General features: G+C 23.8%; 1 protein-coding gene across 2 annotated transcripts in view; it reads right to left on the reverse strand.

The window, feature by feature from the left end:
- Positions 1-8,431, reverse strand: part of LOC122857997 (putative uncharacterized protein DDB_G0282133) — a 72,843-nt gene extending 64,412 nt beyond the window's left edge. Inside the window, exons 1-3 of one of the 2 annotated variants that reach the window (XM_044160588.1) lie at positions 8,341-8,431; positions 8,001-8,098; positions 4,114-4,386 (exon numbers count right to left, since the gene is read on the reverse strand). The gene's annotated coding sequence lies outside the window, so the exon portion shown is untranslated. Of the gene's footprint in view, positions 1-3,231; positions 3,622-4,113; positions 4,387-8,000; positions 8,099-8,340 lie in introns of those variants that run through there. The other variant, XM_044160587.1, reaches the window with a different exon arrangement.
- Between the last annotated feature and the right edge of the window lie 10,323 nt (positions 8,432-18,754).

Raw genomic sequence — 18,754 nt, forward strand, 5'->3', positions numbered from 1 at the left:
TAAACATTTAAAAAAACCGATAAAAATAGGAAATACAATTTTCCTTTTTTTGGGCAACGGAAATATATATAAATAAGGAAGTTATGGTTAAATCGAATAAATCCTTTTTTATACATTATTTTTATTTATTTCTTATTTCTTTGATGTATTGTATATGTGACTCGGACATTCAAGACTTCTGGAAATAGTAACATGATTCTTGCATTACCCTTCTTTTATCGTTTTGAGCAACAGTGAATAAGATAAGGAAAATATATAAAAAAAAAAATCTATTTTATGCTTCAAGAAGCATATATTTTAGCACATGCATATATGTATTTTAAAACTAAAAAAAATAAGCACGTGCTGGACCTCGGGTTATATTATTATTACTTTGTTTTGCTCATCCAAGAGAACTGATAAAAATCACAATTGTTGACATGAAAATCAGTGAATAAAATTGTTTACTATACTGGCATTAACAATGAAAATTATATAGCTTATTTTATCAAACAAGTCATCTTTAAAAATTTATATTTCAATAGTTGATGAGTTTAATGAAAATAGTATTTTTCTAAAATTTAAAAAAATATAAATTTTGTATTAAATTTTCCTCAAGAATTTATAAATAAATGGATAGAAATTACACACAAAACTTGTGGAACATTATAAAAAAATAAAAGTTTTTGTTTCGATTTTCTAATTGAATTAATAAATATTATTAGCAACGTTTTAAATTATCGATTGACTTAATTCTTGTATTTTAATTGAACTGTTTTACATAATCGATAGTTGAGGAAAAAAAAAAAAAAAAAAAGAGAGAAAATATAAAAGTGAAATAAATTGATAAATAATAAAAAAAAAGAAAATTAAGTATTATTTCGTTGATCTTTTGAATGAGCCTATATTTTCAACGATCCATGACAATATCAACTCAAGCATGTCAATATTTCTAGTCAATGCATGTTGTTAAACATTAATCATGAATAAATATTATTTATGTATATATTTTTTTTCGTTTTTCATTATTAAGAACACAATAAATATCAATGGTTTATTGAAATGATAAACAGGAGATAATAATTTGTGGTAAAACCGGTATCATGTTTAATTCACGGTTCAATAAATTGGTAACATTAAGATCATAAAATATACTTGATTGAAAATAAAAGAAAAAATATCGTAAAAAAATTAATTCAACAATAAAAAAAAAAGCCTGATGCTTTAAAAAAATTTAGAAACATAAAAAACTTGAATTTATAGTTAAAAAAATTTGTAATTAACAAAAAAAAAAAATTCAACTTTATATTTATGATAAAGAATTTAACAAAAAAACCAATTTTTTTTTATATCAACGATAAAAATTGTAATTTTTTTTCTTAAAAACTATTTTTTTTTTTTTTTTTACTATTCATATTATTTTAAACCCCTAAATTATCAGCACTATTTTTTTATTACATTTTGTCATAGTTATCAAGACCACATGTACCGCAAAATTTTTATCTCTCCACGTACGAAAAAGAAAGAAAAAAAAAAAAAAAAAAGTTTTCAAATACTGCTGAAGTTGATAATGTTTTTTACAAATTTTCTTATTATATTTTTCATTCAGCACAATGTATAAAGAAGAAAAAAAAAATAAAATAAAAAATATATAACCGTTGTAAAAAAAATTAATTATTTCAGTATATATAATATAAAAAATAAATTTTTTTTTTTTAAATAAAAAATATGCCGTATGTGTGAATACAATATTTAATGGATTGGGCGTATGGGCATTCATTCAAATCAAGCATGAAGATGCTGTGGAATGTTGTCCTGACTTAGCCTCACAACCGAGTGTGTCTTATAACGGTAACGAGACGAACTTGAAGCCTTTCCCTACATACTATTTCATATATATGTACACTGCGATAATCCTTAAAGCAACTTTAACATAATATATACCCGAGTATTAAATATTATGCACCTGTAAGTACTGGGTTATACACATTTATATCCTGTATACATGTTTATATATTTATTTATTTACAACGGTTCTTTAAACAAGTTTTGTATGGTCCTCCAATTACAGCAATGTATGAAAGTCAACTTGTAAATTAAAAAATATTAAACTCTATATATGCTTTTTATCATTAAATATTTTTTTTAATTAAATTTGTAAAATAATTATTGTCAAGTATAAGTAAAATTTGATTTGAAAAATTAAATTTACTTTAAATAAAATTTTAAAAAATAAATAAGCAATTTTGTGTGTACTAGACAGTATTTATCAGTCAAAATAAAATGGAATTTACCACTACATTGAGTATGGATATAGAGAAGAGATATTTATCTGTACTTTGATTCAAATTTTCAGTGTTCATTGTGAAATTTTTTTATGTTTATATGGGAGTGTGTTTTGTAGTGCGAAATTTAGAAATAGTGGTTGAGTAGCTTTCTACCCTTGTGAAATATCACAAATATATATGTGGCTTTATGTTTGAGGGAGGAATAAAACACACAGAGATAGAAAATGAGAAGGATCGGGTTAAAGGAATGAAATTACAGTATCCCTTACGGGGGGCATCCTCGTTTATCACGTTTGTTGCAGTTAGATTCAAGTCCAACATGGACCACCCTACTCTATATTTATTTAAAACCTTACTTTGCACAAAATGACAAATGTGTTTTATTGTAAAACTCATTAAATAATTTGAAAAATAAAATATTAAAAAATTTTTAAATAAGCTTTTTTTGTTTTTTTAAATTTATATAATTAATTTTTTCTTTTTCGTTTTAGAGAATTATTTTATAAAAAATGATTAGATCAGTATGAAATTGAATTTTAAAATTGTTTGTAAAAAGAAATTGTTTTTTCATTTTTTTTTTTGAATTTATAAAAATGACTGTTGAAGACAATACTACTGGCTATGCTATAAAATACAGAAATTAGTATAACAAGCTTGAAAAGTTGTTAACCGTATACTCCCTTAGGTTGAGCAACAACTTTTTAAAATAATCATAACTTTGTCCATCAACCGCGTGAATATCTAAAGACCCAGGTTAAACCGACACACAAATATATACACACACACTTTGCCAGAAATATGAAAATAATATCCCTCACCAATCTCACCCTTTTTGTATATACATTATCATCTCTCACTATGTACCGAGTAAAATGCTTTTCAAAACTTGACCAAAAAATTTCATTATAAAAAACTTGAAAAAAAAATTAAATTACATTTTTTAAAAAAAATTTTTTCAACTCACCAATATCAAATTAAAATTTTTAACTATTTTTCACATTAAAATAAAACCATCACTTAATGAAAAAAAAATTCACTAAAAGTTTAACAAACGAACGAAAAAAATAGAAAAATATAGAAATTTTAAATAAACATTTTTTTTTTGTTTTTTTTTTACGTGATAATTTTTGAGTAATTTAATTTATTATATAGAAGAAAAAAAAATAATAGCAAAGATTTGATGAGACAATAACAACACGTGTGTATTATGAAATACACAAGAGCAATGAGAAAATATAGTGTTGTTGAGAGAACCTCTCGTGATGAAACGCGCAAAGCGACTGAAGTCAAGTCTTTCAAGAGAGAATTTTCCACCAGCTGGTAGAGACAGCGAGGATACAACTGAACGTACTAACGAATAAACTCACGAACGTATTGAGTCTCTCTCTTTTTGCTGATAAATATCTGGTCAGTAATCCCTGGCGCACCCGTACTCGTGGGGTTTCAATTCCAGGTCGATCACTGACCAAATTCCACAAGAATTTAACACTCCAGGGTATTAAAACAATATCATCTACCAATTAAAAGCAAGATCATTTAATAATACAATCAACTCAATTAATAATTCATTCTAAAAATTATTCTAATAATTTTTTTTTGCTTTGATTAATAAAATTAATTATTTTACTTGCTTTTTAATTGATAAATGACTTGTTTTTTTATATCATCTTTTTTTAATTAAATTAATAAATATACATACTTGATGGAAAAAATAAATGATGATTAATTTGTGATTTAGATGATGTACTTTACTGACCTGTAATTATAAAAATTAATTATGATTTATTATATATTATTTGAATGTATAATTTCTTTTTTTTTTCTGCTTTAATAAAAGTTCAGTTACCTTGCGTTATGATGCTATGATTAGATGTGTTGTTGGCGAAAGGTGACATGGATGAGATGAAAAAAAATATATACGGGATGCTTGGTTAATTTCCCACTATATTGTTTTTTTTTTCTTTTGACTTTCTCACTCGGTTGAATGGTCAAGCGCCGTGGTCGACCTTGATTCCGGCCTTTAACCACATTCCATGGGGACTTGATAAATTCAAATAAAATCCAGTTTATAATTTCATATACAGCTTTGATAAACATTTCAAATATAATAATAAACAATCTGAAAATTAGAAAAAAATTTACATAAAATATAGCTGCTATTATTTATTAAAAAAATATTTTCATTTAACAATGATCATTTGATAATTTTTAATTAATTTAACTTGAACTTTTTTAATTCAATAGTAATGTAATTGTATTTATTTTTTTTATTGGATCAAGTTAATTTTTGTTTCAAGGGAAAATTGAAAGCCCAAAGTTTAAAATTAATAGGATATGGAAATAGCCAATTTCTTGTGTAAAAACGTAACACAATGTGTACTCGAGTTAAATTGAAATTACCGAGTCTATTTGTGTCCAGAATATAACGAAAATTAAGACAAAGCATTTTCCAATTGTATTGTGTATATTTCTTTTTTAATCTTAAAATTATTGTTCAAGTTTCGAGTAGAGAGATAAATTAATAATTAATCAAAAGAAAGTATATATTTTTTATGCGATCCTTGAATTTTTTAGAAGCGTTGAATTATAATCAAGATTTCATACAAGTGGGTAATGTTAGATAATTCAAGAGAATAAAATACTGTAAATAAGTAAGGGCACGTAGACACCTTGCAGAAATAAGTAAAAAAAAAAATGAAAAACATGAACGAGAAAAGACAGACGATGGAGTGCAGGAAAAGAATATCTCAAGGGAAAAAAAATATCCAACGCCTCTTATTCTCTCGAGTGATTTATCATTCCTACGTTTTTCATGCACAATGAATAAAAAAAAACAACTTTGAAACGAAAAATAAATGTATCAATATTTCGATGATTTTAAATTTATTTATAAATTTTAAATTAAAGTAAAAAAAAAAAACATCAAATATATGCCAAAATTTAATTTATTTTCTCATATATAGAATTTTTTTTTTTTTTTATCATTCAACTTGAAATATAAAAAAAAAAAATTATTACTATGAAATAAAAGTATATGAAATAACACGATTGTATTTTTGTATTACATAAAAATACATTGTGCATAGATTTTTAAAAATAAAAATTTTTTCTACTATCGAAAAATCGTAATAAGAAAAATAAAGAAAAAATTTTTTCCTTCAAATAAAAATGTATATACTTTTTTCCATTACCATCAACAAAAAATATATATTTTAATGGAAATTTTTTTTTTTATAAAAATTTATACGTTAGATAAATAAACAAAGTATATATTGTTAAAAAAAAATATTTACTAAATTTTAAAATCATTTTTTTCTTAGTAGAAAAATTTAATTAATAAAAAAAATTCATTTGTAAAATTAAAATTGTAATTTATATTTACTAAAATTAATAATTTATTTATTTAAATGAAATTTATCTATATCATATTAATCTTTGTTTTGATTCAATACTTTTTTCAGTTTTTAATTTTATTAAATTAAGTATAATTTTTCAAGTATGATAAATAAAAATCTAGCAACATTACAATGAGTTTATTACTCTCGGTTAAACATTTACTGTATTTCATGAAAGTCACGTCAAATGACGATTTATATATTTTCATGTACAGAATGTTACTGCGGTTTTACCCTCTCAATATTGCAAATTATCTCATCTCTTAATATTCATCCCCTAACATCTCCTGTTAACATACACTCACACTCACAAAACTCATAAAAAAAATATACAGTTTTACTAGCACCATCATACATATTATAATGATAATAATAATATCATACTAAGTATTTGAATTTTAACATGATGATAAAAATAAAAAAACTGTCGACACAGAACAACAACACTTTTTCAATTTTAACATATTAAAAAGAGGAAATAAACGATGCCAGCTAAACTAGTGCCAAATAACTATTTTATTTTTTACTCTATTTTTATAATATTTTAATTTTTTTTTCAACTTAAAAATATTATTTTTAATTGAAAGCAAAAATAAATGATATTATTGAAAAAATATAGCAAACTTTTGATGAATATAAGGATAAAGTTGGTTAAATTTCTGGGGGTATATACTGCCAATAAGCCCTCAAGCATTGCAAATTTTTTTTTTTTTTTTCAAATAATTTTCAAGTGACTTTACAGTACTTTGTTGAAACTACGACTACTACAAAATACCAGAAGAACGATTTAATTCATTTCCATCATACAACACACTCTTATCCTTTTTTCCTAACGTATAATTTTTTTTTTTCTTTTCACCTTTATAATCACCACCAGCCTCCCTGAAATCTTGCCTTTCATCTTGAGTCTCGCATATATTTTAGCTCGCATTACTCGCAACCACACAATTTATATATACCCTCTACTTTTAAACAATTTTTATTTTAATCCCTGATTTTATGATCTCATTTCAGTGGAAAAAGAATCGCCAAAAAATCAAGCCATGTGGCTAATTGAGATAAAAATGAGCTTTGCATAATTAGCCAAAAGTAAATTACCAAGCAAAAAATTTAATTGCCAAATTTTAGTATTACTTTTTCTTTATTTTTTAAAATATATATTAATAATTTATTTGAATTTTTTGTTTTATAAAAAAATAGTATATTTTTTATACTAGTTTTATCATTTCAATAATTTATTTGTTGAAAATATTTTATAGAGTTATCGTGTTATACTTTTATGATCATTTTTTTTTTAATAACTTGTGAATTTAATACCAGATGTTTTAAAATAAAAGATTAATACCATTGTGTATTTTTAAATATGAATATCATACTCTCGAAGGATCGATTTTGTAAATTTAAAAAATAAAAAAAAAATAAAGGTGTCCAGGTCAATATACAAAACGAGTCAAAGTTCATGTGTGTATAGTTAAAAAAAAAAATAATAAATTTGCTATAAATTATTTTGCGGTATATCTGGTGATAATAAAGAATGTGTATATAAACTGAGTTTCCCCCTTTTATCCAGTGAATATATTTTTATTTTATTTTATTTTTTTGAGTAACCTAGAGGGACCTGTGTCTCTGTCCTCGTAGTTTCGCGAAAGGGCGATGAAAACTCTCGTAAAGGTGATCGATGAGCTCTCGAGGGAGTAACGATACCGAGAATTTACCAAATGCAGCCCTCTCGACAAGTTTTTTTTTTCTTTTTATCTTATCAACAAAACCCTACTTTTAAAATACCCTTTATATATCCACAATCAACCAACTCTAGAGACATGAAACATTGTCACTTTCAATGCACCATTAATGAGGTATAAAAAAAAATATATAATATAAACTCTGTTATAACAATGGAATAAGTTAAAATTTTCTAAACAATAGATCTTTCTTTTTCTTTTTTCGGGGATTAAAAACAAAAAAAAAAAGCTAATGGGGAGTTTTGTCAAAGAGTGCCTGACAAAGTCTGACAAGTGATGCAACAAAATGTATCAACATGATGTCTTGTCAAATAAAAATAAAAAAATAAAATTATCATTTGACTAAAAAAGTTAATAAACAATTTATTAACAACTTTTTCAGACTAATTTTTGTTATAAATAAAGACAAAATATATTTATTTATAAAATATATTTATAAAAACATTTTGGGGTTAAAAAATATTGTTGTTTTAATGTCTTCTAAACCTGTCAATTTTAATGATTAAAACACAAGTAAAATAATTTTTTTTAAATGATTAAATGATTGTTATTAATAATAGTAATAAAATAAATAATAATATAAAATTTTTACTCACAGCTTATAGACCAATTGAAATGCTCCAAAGATTCCAACATTTGTCCAAAATTTATTGTCAATATTGTCCATTTGGAGTTAGACCAGTACCACAACCACCTATAAATAATAACATTTAATATTTTTTATTGATAAAAAAAAAAGTCAACACAAAACAGCAATATTTTTTTTAACAAGATGCAAAATACCAAGCAATTGAAAATAACAAGCAATTTAACAGACTGATGCCTCCAAATAAAATATAAAATACACTTTTGAACGACCAGAAATCATTTTGCCGGTTGATTTAACACAATAATATATATATTAGACGAGTAGTAGATATTTTTTTATCAACTCACGTGGATTATTGATGGATTAATCGTAGAAAAATCAGGAGCTCCGGGGAAACGACGCGTTCACTGTTATTTTATGACGCAATTAATATGTAACGGTTTTTTTCTCTCAATTATTAACGCATGCGCATTGCTTGCTCCATACGCCATTGATGATTCATTCAAATTTTTAGCGGTAATATTTAAATATTTTTTAGGCACATGGATTATTTTAATTTTTATTAAAATTTAAAAACTTGATGTAATTTATAAAACTACTTGTGACCCAGAATTATTATCACTAAAAATAAACGAAAAATATTAAACTTATTTATGTTATTTTACAACAAAAAGTAATAATTATTTATAAATTAATTTTACAATTTTATTCCGTATATTTTGCAATAATATTTTGAGAAATTTTTTGACAAGAAATACAAGACACATGGTGCAGAGTAAATTACATCCATATTCGAAATAAAAAATATATAAATATAAATAATAAAAAAGTATGACACATGAACCAATAAAAGTTGAACAGATAAAGTTTTATATATCAAACTCGATAGCCAAATTTAAAAAGAAAAAAAGAAAAATTTCAAATCAAACTTTTCAAATGTTGTGAATTATTTTTGTGAAATGCGGAAGTGAATACAAAATTATTCACATATATTTATTCAAAAGATAAATCTGGAATTTGTTTCAACAACTTGTCTGTGTTGCAGAAAAAAAAAGAAAATAATTAAAATATATTTTTTTTTGCTATATCATTTTGATTTTTACTAATAAAATTACTCTGGAATTTTTTTATACCATTGTTTTGTGTGTTATAAAAAAACCAGAGTATTAAATTTCTCTTTTATTTAAATATATAAAATTGAAATTATACACCATTTGAAAAAAAAAAAAAATAGAATATATCAAAAACTTGAAAATGGAAAATTCATTCATCAAAAAGATCAAAGATTTCATTTAAATCACATTGAATGAATGATAAAATTCAATAGAATTTGATGTTGGATCAACAACAAAGCCAAAAAAAAAAAGTTCGGCATGACACAAAATGAAATGTGAATGCAGTGTTTTGATATATATATATATGGGATTTATATATATATCTATTGAAGTAATACAGATTCATTGATCCCCTTTGAAGTGCATATATAGTATTTATTTTATTTTTTTCATACTTATATCCCTTCTTCAAAAAAATTCACTGTAAGGGCAAAGGTTCAAATAATTTTTTTTACAAGTACATTTTGAAGAATAAGCATCTACAAAAGCTTCCACAAAGCTCAGCTTATATCTCCTTCAAAAAAATAAATAAAAAAAATAAATTAATAATAATGTGATAATATAAATTAATTAAATCAATATATTGTTACGTACCAAGTTGAAAAATTAAAATTTAACTATGAAATAACAAAAAAAAGAAAGAATGTTTAAAGCCAAAATTTAATAAGTAAATAATCATAGAATAATTATAATAAATCAACTTGGTATTTCACGTTAAAATTAAAAATCCTCTTATTTTGTTATTCCCTACAGGGTAACGGGTTAGGAGGGAATGTGTATGATTGTAGATGTACCTTGATGTAAGAATAATCCGAAACAATTGTTGAGAGCGTGTCAATCTGGATGGTCGCCTGTTGATGTTTGTAGTCTCGAATAATCCAAACGGTAAAATAAACTCGAAGCACAGAAAACAACACCCCGGAGAAATGTCACAGTCAATAATTTTTATATAGGATTAGGGAAGGTTAAATAACACAGGAAATAATAATTTATCACAAATATTAATTAATTCTAAATTCACTCGAAAAATGTTATTTATTTAAAACGTAAAAGTTCAATTGATTTTATTTAATTTTTATCAGATGTAATTGATTTAATTTTAATTTTAATTTTAAATTTTTAATTTAGTTTCAATGATTTGAATAGAACGAAAGTTGTCGCAAGAGTGACGCTCCTTAATATTAAAAATAAAATTATTCCCATAAAAATTTAATTATTAAGTAGGGATGAAAAGTGGTACCATAGTTGAACCAATCGGATTTAAGGGTTCCCATGGTAGTCAGCATATTCAATTTGTTTAAACATTTAATAAATAATTATTTAGCAACTTCAACGGATGTGGCGTCTCGCGTTGCAGAGGTGACTTTGAAAACTGCTTACCGAAATTTGTATAAAAAGAAAGAAAAAATAAATTGTTTTGTAAAAATGCAAAATTTGAATTTAATTCCGTGTGAAAATATAAAAAAAAATAAAAAGAAAAATTTTATTGCTTGTTCGGCATCTATTGAATTTATTAAATTATTATTTATTATTGTCTATTAATTGGAAATATACCAAGACGTAACAATTCCCCCTCAAAAAAGGTCGTTGTCTGTCTGCAAAACGACAGCAGCGAATAAAAAAAAAAGAAAAATTTATCAATCGTTGTTACATTTCGTTTACTTAAAATTATAAATATGAAATCCCCAAAAAAAAAAATTAAATTAATCAAAAAAAAAAATTTTCTACTTCCTATTCGAGACCTCTTACGGACGATCGACGGCTAGAATTACTCCGTGCGAGTCGAGCGTGACCTACTTTTTATTTTATTCAAGTTTCATTTCCGTGTGATATTGTTGAGCTTTCATTCTTTTATCTTACCTTGAAAATTATTTAATATTAAATTTATTATTTTTTTATTTATTGTTTTTTTTTTTTTTGTTTATTGTTAAAAAAAAAATATTGTTTTCATTTTTAATTATTGAGAATTTATTGATTATTAATATTTTTTTTATCTAAGGTTTTTCAGCGATGTAGAATGAAAATTTATTGTTATTATTTCTTTGTATTATTTTTTTTGTTTATATTTTGATTGTTATTATTATTTATTATTTTCATTTCAAATTGAATTATTTATTGGTATATCAGCCGCCCACACAGAATTAATTAACCACCGACGCGCGCAGTAAGAAACCCCTTACAATTTTCTAAGCTAAAAATTTTATTATTATTTTATTTTTGTTTGTTTTTTGTATATTTTTTTTTATAAGTTTTTTTTGTAAAATTTCATATCAATTTTTTATTATTTTTTTTTATATTTTTGTTTATTTTTTTTTTTAGAATATTTAAGCAACATTTTTTTTAAATTTTTAAATTGATTGAAATATTATTTTATTATTTAATTATTGAATATTCTTTTTTTTTTTTAAAATATTAAAAGTTGTAATTAAAAGTTAAAAGTCAAATTTAATTTTTTTGTTTTTGCTTTTACGAATTTTTATATCATTTTTTTTGATTATTTTTTCGTTTCTTAAAAAAATTTGTATTTCATAAAATTTCATAATTTTTTTGTAAAATTCTACTATTCTTTTTAGTGAAATTTAATATTTTTTTTTTTTTTGCAGTAAATTTATGTTATTTTGTAGTAAAATGTAATGTTAAAATTAGATTTAATTTTAATATTGTTATCATTTTTCAAAAAGTAAAAAAAAATTTATTTAATTTCCCCAAAAAAAAACTAATTTTAAAAAGATTAATGAATTTTCCCGTAATAAATTTATATTATTTAAAAATAAACAATTAAAAAATATAAAAGATTCAAAAAAAATAAAATTATAAAATATAACTTATTTTATTCCTCTTCTTCGATGTACTCCACGATGTCCTTGAATTGTAATCTGTTACCTCTGCTTGCATTGTCTCTCCTCTCCGGCTTCCATCGTCGCAGCTTGCTTGATGAACTCCCCTCAATTTCTTTTCTGATGCATGTTGATGACTTGATATTGTTTTCTTCTTTCACTGCTCTCTCTTTTTAATTTTCTGACAGCTACCATTGACTTTAATGCAATATTGCGGCGTTGCCATTTATAACACAATAAAATCTTCCGGTCCCCATGAACTGCACTTTATTTATTTATTTTAGGATTTAGGAAAATAAGGATCAGGATTGTTACCCTTTTAAAATATTATTTTTTTTTTATATAAAAAATTTCAATATAAAATTTAAATTTATAAAATTAACTTTCGATTTCAATTTATTTTACTTTAACCATAATTAAAAAATTTTATTATTCAAAAAAAAAATTTGATTTATCTTTTGGTTTTTCATTTTAGTATTTCAAAAAAAATATTTTGTTTATGTTCAATGTATTTATTTTCATGTATTATTTGTGTATTTGTTTTGTGTAAAAAAAAAATATCAATTCGTATATATATGTATAAAATTTATTTTCAATTTTTTTAGGAATATTTTTTCCGATTATTAGTAATTTTTTTGTTTATAAAATTTTTTGTTAATTGTTCTTTTTATTTTATTTATATTTTTTTTTTTTATCTATATTTCTTTCGTGTATTAATTATTAGCAATTTTTCCTTCAACAAATTTTTACCAGGTTTATAATATTTTAGATTCGATTTTAATCTCGCCCTATCCGGTCTACGTTCCCCCTTAAATTTTTCTACAATATTAATTTCTAATTTACCTTTGTCAATTACTTTATTTTTAAACTTCATCATATCCGACTTTAATTTTTCATCATATGTTTTTATTAGGTCATCTTGGGACTCATTCGCTTTAATATCTAATTTCTTCAGACTCATATTATTTTTTATTTTATTCTTTTTATTATTTTCATTAATTTTATTTAAATCAATTTCATTTAACACGTCATCGGTTTTTCCATACGGTTTAATTATTTTTGTTACACTCTCAATATTATTATTACTATCTTTGCAATTTATTTTTTTATCATTAACTTCAAAATTATTTTTATCATTATTCAAACTTTTTTTATCAACGTAATCATTATTAACATTTTTCTCGATTTTATTCGCGTGTACGCATATATTTTTATTATTTTTGACAGTAACTTCGTCATTTATTTCATTATTACTTAAAAATCTAGTTTCATTATTTTTCGACACAAAATCGTCATTAAAATTATCATCAATAAAATCTTTGTCAATATCAGACTCATTATTATATTCATCATTTAAATCATCATTATTTTTATTATCACTTAAATTATTAAACAAAAATATTTCGTCATTATCGCGGAAAATCTTTGTTTGATTACGTTCATTATTAGTTTCTTCAATAAATTTAATTTTTTCGTTAACTTCTTTTGCAATAGTAATATTTATATTTCGCGTAGCAATATTTAAATCTTTATTTTCATTTATTTCAATTTTATTATTATTATTCGATGAATCTTCCGATATAGATATTTCATCTATAAAATTTACTCTTTTTATTTCATTAACATTATCATTTTTATTTCCATTATTATCAAGTTTAGAATTAAAGTTTACTTTTTCAGGTTGCACGATAGGTTCATAATAACTATCAACAGTATCTTTCGACGTTGATGGTATTGGATTAATTATATTATTATTATTTTCAAATTTATTTAATTTATTTTCAGTTTCAGTAATAGAATTATATATTTCATTTATGTCTGATTTTAAAATTAATTTGACTGTATTATTTGATTTGATTGAGGTATTGGCCATTTTTGTTTTCCTCCCTCTAGGTCCACCGGCCCATCCCCGTTTTTTTGAGCTTGGCGTTCAAGACATTTTCTCTGAGCATTTTGTAATTTAAAACAATGATTCATATCATGCCTTGATTTTTGGCAAAAACCACAAACTAAATTATTATTCGTTCTATTATAATCTTTTTCATCTTGACTAATATCATATGACATAAAGCCATAATCATTATAAACATTTTTATTTAAATTTTTATTATTAATTGGATCATTTATTGGCGCATAAGAATTATTAAAATTATAAAAATCATAATTATCATTGTAGGAATTTTGTGAATAATCATTTGTTGAATTTTCATATGAATTATAGTATGAATTATTATTATTATTATTGTTCTCGACTGGATTCGAACTAAAGATCTCGGGTGGATTTACATTTGAATTTTTTCGCGTATTTAAATTAATATTTTGACTTGAAACGATGGGTTCGTTTACTTCATAATTACTAAAATTGTTATTAAAATTATTATTATTATTTCTTGAAAAATTATTATGGTATCTTTGATTTGAAAAATTACACGAAAAATTATTATTTGATTCAACGACTACTTCCGACGGGTTCTCGATTTTATTTGTTTGAACGGTTTTAATTTCTTTTAATTTTCTAAACTTTAAACTGTCAATATATTCATTATAAATTTTTTTAGTAATATTCCACACTTTCAAAAAATCTGTAGTGTCTATATTTTTACATTCAACTCTCAAACATACCTCAGGCAATAACCCTTTAATAAATTGACGTATAGTTTTTTCCTCAATTTTAGATTTACTCATTGTTCCAAAACCATCATTGTTACCCTCATTACAATCAATTAAATCATTATATAATTTTAGTACCTTACTTCCATACTCATCCACATTCTCATTGTCATTCATTAATACGATAGATAATTCATTCCAAACTGACTCGAAACTTTTTCCCGTGTACGTAACTGTACGGAGCAATATTTCTAGCTCGTCAAGAGATGAAAATTCTGTGTTAGCAATTAGACTGATTTTAGGATCTGTAATTTTATTTTTGATAGAAAGCATAAAAGCTTGTGTCCATTGTGGATCTAAAAGTTTTAAGGCTGACCGACAACTATTAATAAATCCGCGAATAGAATTTGTTTTTCCGTCATAATTAGGAATTACATCAAGAGCATCCCGTAAAGAACATTTACCGACTATATTTGTTTCAACTGGCTCTAATATTTTTACTGTTTGATTGTTATGATTTATTACAGACTGTATTGGTCCATTTAATTGTGAATTTAGGCGTTCAATTTTTAAATTAGAATTTACACGATTATTATTAATAAAATCTGGAATAAAATTGTCTCCATTTTTTTGATTAAAATTTTCCGTAAATGAAATAAGACAGTCATTTTTAATTTGCAATTCTTTTTTCAAGGCCTCGTTTTCACGTTGCAGCTGCTTAATTGTCTATCACTCAAAACATTCTCTCTCACTTGACATAATAAAATTATATGTTTCACGGTCATTTTCTAATCTCTCAAGTTGCTGACGGCACTCTTTCTTTTCCTGATTTACCTTCTCAAAGGTTTTATTTGCATGCATGACTCCCTCGCTCAAAGTATTATTTCTATCTCTTAAAAATTTTTACTTCCTGGTTCAAACCATTCACTCTTCTTTTCTCACCACTTAAACGTTTTGTTAAATTTAAAATTTCATTTGACATTTGTTCATTATCAGTAATAACAAGATCAGCAGCGACTTTTATTTTATCAACCGTATTAACCATATTATCTCCCCATTCAGCATGTTGCTTTATTTTTTTAATAATTTCCCTAGTATTAGTATATTCAATTCCATCTGCATTTTTCTCTACATCAAATATTTCTAAAGTAGGAATTATTTCTAAAAATTCGCTAACGCATGACCGTATTTCAGTAAGCAAAGTTCTTAAATTTTCCCCGTCAATTTTTCTCCCCCGCATTGCTTCAGCGTGTAGGTCTATTTCTTCATAAATAAGAGGGGCGATCCCTACGACCGATATGATGACATTTTCGCTAAAATTATTTCCGACGGACAAAAGAAATGATAGAAAAAAAATTCAATTCGATAAAATATTTTTTAAAATTAATGCATATAAAATTTAACGCAATTAAATATAAAATTCAAGTTTGTTTGTTCATGTAAAAAGTAAAAATATAAAAGAGACATATTTATATTGATAAAAAAATTAGTGACTCCTGCGACGAAGAAAAAAAAAATTTAATAAAATTTATAGACATATATATGAATATTTTTATTTTCTTTATGTAAAAAAAAATTATGTAAGTGTATAGTGTACCCCAAAATATTTTATACCTCAAAAAAAAAAAATTTAATCCGCACTGAGTTTAAAAATCTACGTTACACATTACAAATATCCCACTTCTGACACCAATTTTGTTACGTACCAAGTTGAAAAATTAAAATTTAACTATGAAATAACAAAAAAAAGAAAGAATGTTTAAAGCCAAAATTTAATAAGTAAATAATCATAGAATAATTATAATAAATCAACTTGGTATTTCACGTTAAAATTAAAAATCCTCTTATTTTGTTATTCCCTACAGGGTAACGGGTTAGGAGGGAATGTGTATGATTGTAGATGTACCTTGATGTAAGAATAATCCGAAACAATTGTTGAGAGCGTGTCAATCTGGATGGTCGCCTGTTGATGTTTGTAGTCTCGAATAATCCAAACGGTAAAATAAACTCGAAGCACAGAAAACAACACCCCGGAGAAATGTCACAGTCAATAATTTTTATATAGGATTAGGGAAGGTTAAATAACACAGGAAATAATAATTTATCACAAATATTAATTAATTTTAAATTCACTCGAAAAATGTTATTTATTTAAAACGTAAAAGTTCAATTGATTTTATTTAATTTTTATCAGATGTAATTGATTTAATTTTAATTTTAATTTTAAATTTTTAATTTAGTTTCAATGATTTGAATAGAACGAAAGTTGTCGCAAGAGTGACGCTCCTTAATATTAAAAATAAAATTATTCCCATAAAAATTTAATTATTAAGTAGGGATGAAAAGTGGTACCATAGTTGAACCAATCGGATTTAAGGGTTCCCATGGTAGTCAGCATATTCAATTTGTTTAAACATTTAATAAATAATTATTTAGCAACTAACGGATGTGGCGTCTCGTTGCAGAGGTGACTTTGAAAACTGCTTACCGAAATTTGTATAAAAGAAAGAAAAATAAATTGTTTTGTAAAAATGCAAAATTTGAATTTAATTCCGTGTGAAAATATAAAAAAAAATAAAAAGAAAAATTTTATTGCTTGTTCGGCATCTATTGAATTTATTAAATTATTATTTATTATTGTCTATTAATTGGAAATATACCAAGACGTAACAATATACATAATGAAATACAATTTTTTTTTCTTTCAAATTATGTAAATGAAGAATTGCTTTAAAAATTCACAAAAGTTTTATAATTTTTTATATAATACCAAAGAGGATTGCTTTAAAAAAAAATAAAAAAATAAAATTACCTTAAATCTACTTATGTACACTTAAAAAAGTATTTAAATTCAAAGTGAAAATTATCTTGACAAGTTTATTGGCATTGTTTTAAAATAAACTACAACGTTCATACAAAAAAAAAATAAAAAAAATGATAATATTATTTTGTACAATGATACAAAAATGATAAATAAAAAAAAAATAAAAAGATTAAAGTATTATTAAAATTTAAGCAATTAAATAAATATATATTTAAACGAAATATCCACCTTTGATAAAATATATTATACAGTTCAAACATTGAGTGATTTAAGCAAAGTACACAGTGAATTTAATTTGGAATGCATGGATCTTGGGCGTTTATCAAAATCCTTGAAATGACACAAAGATATGTATATGTATTATTTGTATATTTTATATATACAAACATCTACTTTTTATTTAAAATGTTTATAAACAAAATCTCAAGTGTATATCTTTGTTGGTTGAATAACACAAAGTCAAGCTAGCCTCAATGAATCCTTGCTCCTGTAAATTCAGCATAGTGTTTTATATACAACTACTGAATCATTTAAACCAAGATGTATATAAACACATAATGCAAATTCAAGTTGAATTGTAAATTACAATCTGGATGTGCTCTTTCACTCGACCAAAATGTTTCTTACATCAAAATAATACTGTTACTCAACACTTGTATTATTATTATTACAATTAAAAATATATAAATATAGTTGGATTTATTTTTTTAGTTTTTATATATTTATATAATTATCCACGTAAGCATTGTAGAATTTTTTCTACTCTTTTTTTTAAATTTTATTTTATTTATTTATTTGTTTTTTCATTTATTTATCTATGCCGCACCCCCATCCACCCAAGAAATAAATACCAGAGAGCACATAAAATCAATCTTTATAAAAATGATTGTCTATTTTCTGTCTCTCTCTCTCGTCTTTACTCATTCACTTACTCTTTGTCTATTATGTAAAATTCAATTGCTTATAGCAACACGTTAAATGACGATTTATACTTTCTAAATTTATTTAAAAAATAACTTTTAATATAAGTATCTTTAAATTACATAAAAAAATAATAATTTATTCTAAATTAAAATAAAAGGAATCTATTTTTTTTATTTTGTATATTATTTGCTTAATTAAATAATTCTTATCAATTGATAATAAAATTTAAATATTTGCATGATAAAACTAGTTGATCATAATACGATAATTCGATGGTATAAAATAAGTAAATTTTTATTTACAAAGCGTATCTTAAAAGTCAAGCCAAATCATCTTTAATGATGTGAATTCAAGAATATTTTCGTATCAAAATAAATATCATAAATATATAGGATAAAATAAAATTACGATAAGAATAGTTAAATTAAATCAAGCATATCTAGATCAACAA

This window comes from Aphidius gifuensis, linkage group LG5, assembly GCF_014905175.1.
Source record: "Aphidius gifuensis isolate YNYX2018 linkage group LG5, ASM1490517v1, whole genome shotgun sequence".
Lineage (NCBI taxonomy): Eukaryota > Metazoa > Arthropoda > Insecta > Hymenoptera > Braconidae > Aphidius > Aphidius gifuensis.